Genomic DNA, 6,000 nt, shown 5'->3' with positions numbered 1-6,000 from the left:
TGTGGTGAGTGGCTAGCAAGGGGGGGGCTGGTGGAGAGGTGTGGTAAGTGGCTAGCAGGGGGGCTGGTGGAGAGGTGTGGTAAGTGGCTAGCAGGAGGGCTGGTGGAGAGGGCCAGAGCAGAGCCTTGCAGAGGTGTGGCAATGTGCTATTCGGGTGAAAAGCAAGTGCCCAAGCAGTGCAGTGTGTAAGGTGCCTCCTTGCCCTCCCCCACACACCTTCCACACAGGGTGGGAGGTGAACTCTGCAGATGAGCATCGGAACTCTGGGGCTGCCCTGGCCAAGGACAGCAACTGTGAGTGGGGTACAGAGAAGGGATGGGCACGTTAAAGGGACTTTGGGGTTTGTCATAACTATAAAGGGAAGGGTAACAGCTCTCCTGTGTACAGTACTATAAAATCCCTCCTGGCCAGAGACTCCAAAATCCTTTTACCTGTAAAGGGTTAAGAAGCTCGGGTAACCTGGCTGACACCTGACCCAAAGGACCAATAAGGGGACAAGATACTTTCAAATCTTTGGGGGGGGGGGAAGGCTTTTGTTTGTGCTCTTTGTTTTGGGGGTTGTTCACTCTTGGGACTGAGAGGGACCAGACATCAATCAGGTTCTTAAAAAGAAGGCTTTTAATTAAAGAAAAAGGTAAAAATCATCTCTGTAAAATCAGGATGGAAAATAACTTTACAGGGTAATCAAACTTAAAGAGCTCAGAGGACCCCCCTCTAGCCTCAGGTTCAAAGTACAGCAAACAGAGATAAACACGCTAGTAAAAGGTACATTTACAAGTTGGGAAAACAAAGTAAAACTAACACGCCTTGCCTGGCTGTTTACTTACAAGTTTGAAATATGAGAGACTTGTTTAGAAAGATGTGGAGAACCTGGATTGATGTCTGGTCCCTCTCAGTCCCAAGAGCGAACAACCCCCAAAACAAAGAGCACAAACAAAAGCCTTCCACCCCCCCAAGATTTGAAAGTATCTTGTCCCCTTATTGGTCCTTTGCGTCAGGTGTCAGCCAGGTTACCCGAGCTTCTTAACCCTTTACAGGTAAAAGGATTTTGGAGTCTCTGGCCAAGAGGGATTTTATAGTACTGTACACAGGAGAGCTGTTACCCTTCCCTTTATAGTTATGACAGGGTTGCTGGACCCTGAGGGGAAAAGGACACTGCTCAACTTACTTGGGGGTGGGTCTTTTGCTCATGGTTTGTGTTTATGAACCCTAGTTGTGGTGTTTTCCCAAATTAGTGCTGAGTTACTTCCCTCCTTTTATTAAAAGTTTTTGCTACACTCCAACTCTGTGCTTGCGAGAGGGGAAGTATTGCCTCTTAGAGGTGCACACGGGTGGTGTGTAATTGTCCCAGGTCACTGGGTGGGGGCTCCAGTCGGTTTTGTGTTGTATTGTTGAAAAGGAACCCGTAGATACTGAACCCGGCCCCTGCTGCTGCTGGCTGCACCTGGCAGAAGGGTTACATAAGGACACAAGTAGAACTAATCTGCACATCTCCGTAGCTTGCCTCACCTCCAGGCCAGACTCAGCCAGATCGAACCCGCTGGCTTCCTTGCCTTCAGCAGTTATCGCCGAAAGTGAAACCCAGCAGCCGCGGCCACGGAAGGCTGAGATAGCAGCGCACCTCCCCTCTGTGACGTTCCGCCCATGCCCAGGGGCTGCTAAACCGGGGGATTTAATGCACGAGCCTTTGGCATCTAGAGGCCGGGGTTGCAAAGGAGCTGGGCCACCTTGCCACTGGGATGAGCTTCCCGATATTGGCCCTGCACCAGCAGATATGAGTTCCTTTCCTAGCACAAGGGGCAGGGTATGCCCATGATATGCTGGGACTGAACTAGCAGGGGCTGCTGCAGGTCAGGGTTGGGGTACGTCGGCTGAGCTGCGTGTGAGGAGTCCAGGGTTGGAATAGCAGGGGGATGCAGGTCGGGATTGGTGCATTGGCAGCATTATCTTCTGCAAGCCAGCATGGGTCCTGCCCGCACTGTGCCTAGTTCCAACTAGTTCTTTCAGTCCCTCACTTTCAGAGCCAGCCGCATTCCATCCCTGCCTCAAGGACGGAGTTTATTTCTAAGGTCAAGTTCCCTCTCGCTGCGGTTAATTCTCTTACGACGGAATCTGGTTCAGACAAGCAGTGCCCTCGCGTTACGCACGCACTCCCCTGAACCTTGCAACCCGAGACTGGCACCGCAAGCAGCCAGGTAGGGGGAGGGTGGCAAAGTGGCTGCAGCAGGCAGGTGGGCGAGCTGGGGTCGAGAGGAATTCCTGCCTCGGAACTGCAGCTTTCTAGCTCCTTTGGGGGGTGGTCTGTTATTGGATCGAGCAGTCCCCCGCTCCATACCCCTCAGGGCAATGTGTTACAAGGGAGCAAGCCAGTGGGGATGCAGGAGTGACTTTAACACGTGCTGATAACAACGCCTAACTGTCATATAGTGCTTTTCCGCCATAGATCTCTAAGCCCTTGATCAAGGTGGTCAATATCATTATCCCCATTTTACAGATGGGGTAACTGAGGCACAGAGGGGGGGGGAAGTGACTTGCCCAAGGTCACCCGCAGGCTGGTGGCAGAGGTGGGACTGGAACCCATGTCTCCTGTGTCCCAAGATCCTAGGTCGTAGTTTCAACACTTTATCTAGTTGAGGAAAACCCTAGGCTGCCCCTAAACTATAACTTAACCATGATAAAGCCTTGTCTACACTGGCCTGTTCTAGCATGTTAGTTAACACCTGCTGCCATCACACCTTTTATCCCTTGTAAGAGAAAAATTTGAGTAGGCCTAAAACTCTGGTCAAAATAACTGTGTATGTGGTCAAAAGGCAGGAGGAGAGAGTGAGGAAAATTACAACTTTGACACAATTGCAACAGCAAATCTTGAGAAATACAAGCTTCTGTGTTAACCGCAAAAGTGCAACCTGTTAATCATACAGGAAAAGCTTGTGCTGCTATATTCCTAATAAGGTGGTGTTTTTCTGTATTGGGGAAAAATATTATTAATGGGGAAGCGTGTTGAACTAGATGTGGTTTTTAGCTCTATAAGCTTCTGTATTCCTTTGTTAAACAGAGCAGCTGGGCTCGCTGCCTCTCCCTGCACGCTTGTAATAAAGGAACCTCAGGCTGTTCTGATCCAAACACAACGCGTGGTTAATTGTCCACAACACCCTGGACACAGGCTAAAAGGCTGGGTGCAAATGGGGACCAGTGTTATCCACACCAATCCCATTCACAGCTGCCTTGGTGATAGGGTGACCAGACAGCAAGTGTGAAAAATCGGGACGGGGGTAGGGGGTAATAGGATCCTGTATAAGAAAAAGACCCTGTCAAGGCTCCTTCCCCACTCTGAACTTTAGGGTATAGATGTGGGGGCCTGCATGAAAACTTCTAAGCTTAACTACCAGCTTAGATCTGGTCCGCTGCCACCACTCCCATTGTGCTAATTCCCTTCCCTGGGTAGCCTTGAGAGACTCTTCAGCAATTCCCTGGTGAATACAGATCCAAACCCCTTGGATCTTAACACAAGGAGAAATTAACCATCCCCCCTCCTTTCTCCCACCAACTCCTGGTGGATCAAGATCCAACCCCCTAGGATCTAAAAACAAGGAAAAATCAACCAGGTTCTTAAAAAGAAGGCTTTTAATTAAAGAAAAAGGTAAAAATCATCTCTGTAAAATCAGGATGGAAAATAACTTTACAGGGTAATCAAACGTAAAGAGCCCAGAGGACCCCGCTCTAGCCTTGGGTTCAAAGTTACAGCAAACAGAGGTAAACACCCTAGTAAAAGGTACATTTACAAGTTGAGAAAACAAAGATAAAACTAACACGCCTTGCCTGGCTGTTTACTTACAAGTTTGAAATATGAGAGACTTGTTCAGAAAGATTTGGAGAGCATGGATTGATGTCTGGTCCCTCTCAGTCCCAAGAGAGAACTCTCCCCAAAAACAAAGAGCACAAACAAAAGCCTTCCCCCCACCAAGATTTGAAAGTATCTTGTCCCCTTATTGGTCCTTTGGGTGAGGTGTCAGCCAGGTTACCTGAGCTTCTTAACCCTTTACAGGTAAAAGGATTTTGGAGTCTCTGGCCAGGAGGGATTTTATAGTATTGTACACAGGAGGGCTGTTACCCTTCCCTTTATAGTTATTATGACAGACCCAAAAATCGGGACTGTCCCTATAAAATTGGGACATCTGGTCACTCTACTTGGTGATCATCTGCTGCTTAGCCGGTGGCATGGATTAACAGTCCGTAAGGGTGGTCTAGTGAAAGATGCCGAAGGGACATGTAAGGGAGGAAGTTACCTGCTGATACCTGAGCCTAAGGGACGCTAGGAGCCAGATTTTCAAAAGTTCTTGGCACTCAATGTCCTGAGTGTTCTTGAAAATCTGTCCCCTTACGTGGAGCCTCAGTAGGATCTGAGCTGCTCTGAAAATCAGTCCATGTAATTTACAATGAGCAGCTGGAAGAAGTTAAAACGTATGAGCCCTCCCTTCCACATCCCCTCTGACCTGAGCGCCCACGCTCAGCTCACGCCCCTCAGCCTGACAAGAGCTATAGGCGCTCCTCGCTGTAATCGTGAGTGGTGTCTCGTTAAGGGCAGGTCGCTTTGTCGCTCACACGCCCTGACATCTCTTCTGGGCCAGCTGGTCTGCTTGCCTGTCTGTTTCATCTGGGGGTCGCGAGTGTTTTACCAAGGTGGGTCAATAAATACGATATCCCTGTTTCACAAAGGGGGGGGAAACTGAGCCACAGAGCAAGGAAGTGACTTGCCCAAGGTGACGCAGTGAGTCAGTGGCAGAGACGTAGAACCTAGGCATCTGGACTTCCAGTCCCCTGCTCTAGCAACTAAACTTGGCTGTGTCCCCACTTGGGGACTGGGCTACCCCCATCTTTGCAGGGGCCCTATGCAGGTGGGGACACCCCGTTCGGTTGTTGGTACATCCGAAGAAGTGAGGTTTTTACCCACGAAAGCTTATGCCCAAATAAATCTGTTAGTCTTTAAGGCGCCACCAGACTCCTTGTTGTTTTTCTAGATACAGACTAACACGGCTACCCCCTGATACTTCTCACAAGGGGCTTCTTTCTTAACCAGGCCCTGGTCTACACTTTACAATCTTGATGGACCTATCTGCATCGCTCGAGGTGTAAAACATGTGAACCCCTTGTGTATACTTGCTACCACGGCTCAGGAGGGGTGTGGATTATTTACACTGACTGAAAAAACCCTTCCATCAATATAGGAAGTGTCTACGCTCTGGGGGCTACAGCAGCGTATCTGTAGCTGTTCCCTGGTAGCGCCCGGAGCGCACATATGCCCTGGGACCACTGCAGGATCCTTAGACTTGGTGGGATTCGATTTTTCCTGGTAAATGTCGATAAACATTGATTTCACTGCCCACACCCAAACTGACAAATAATATCAAAATCTACAGACTGGCACAGTCAGAGAAATGCTGCTGGAGAATTTAGAGTCCCAATCCCGCCATGTAGACGTCTGACCTAGGCTTGTTACAAAAGGACCAGCAACTGAACAGTAAAACCAGGGCGGATTTGTCGCTTTAGGGGTATTTGCTGAGTGTATTTTGAGGTGTGATGCCGACCCTTTGTGTTTGAGCGGTTTCTAAAGCTGTCTCATTCGGAGCCGTTCACCAGTTGTCTGAGCCCCTCCATGATTTCCCATGGCTATGGGAATTTAAATCAATAAAAAGAGGAAAAAATGCTTAAAAATAAACACCGATATTAGCCATTGAAATTCTGCCAACCCTATGAATTCTCTAGGAACAAGCTGCAGCACAGTCACACCCTGGGGCGTTATTTCGGGTGCCAGGGGATTGCGATAGGGTAGGGCAGTGTAGCTTTCGGGGAATGTGCCTGGTATGGAGCGGGTACACCGTATGGGGTTGGTTCTCATGAGGCTGAGGCTGGGCGAGATGGAGCGTGGTTCTGATCTGGCCTGGTGATTGCTCTGTGTCTGTGCCGGCGAGGGTTAATTGGGGTGCGGAGAGGGGAAGAAAG

Source organism: Terrapene carolina, unplaced genomic scaffold, assembly GCF_002925995.2.
Source record: "Terrapene carolina triunguis isolate 2854851 unplaced genomic scaffold, T_m_triunguis-2.0 Scaffold236, whole genome shotgun sequence".
NCBI lineage: Eukaryota > Metazoa > Chordata > Testudines > Emydidae > Terrapene > Terrapene triunguis.
Note: the sequence above shows the minus strand (reverse complement) of the source record.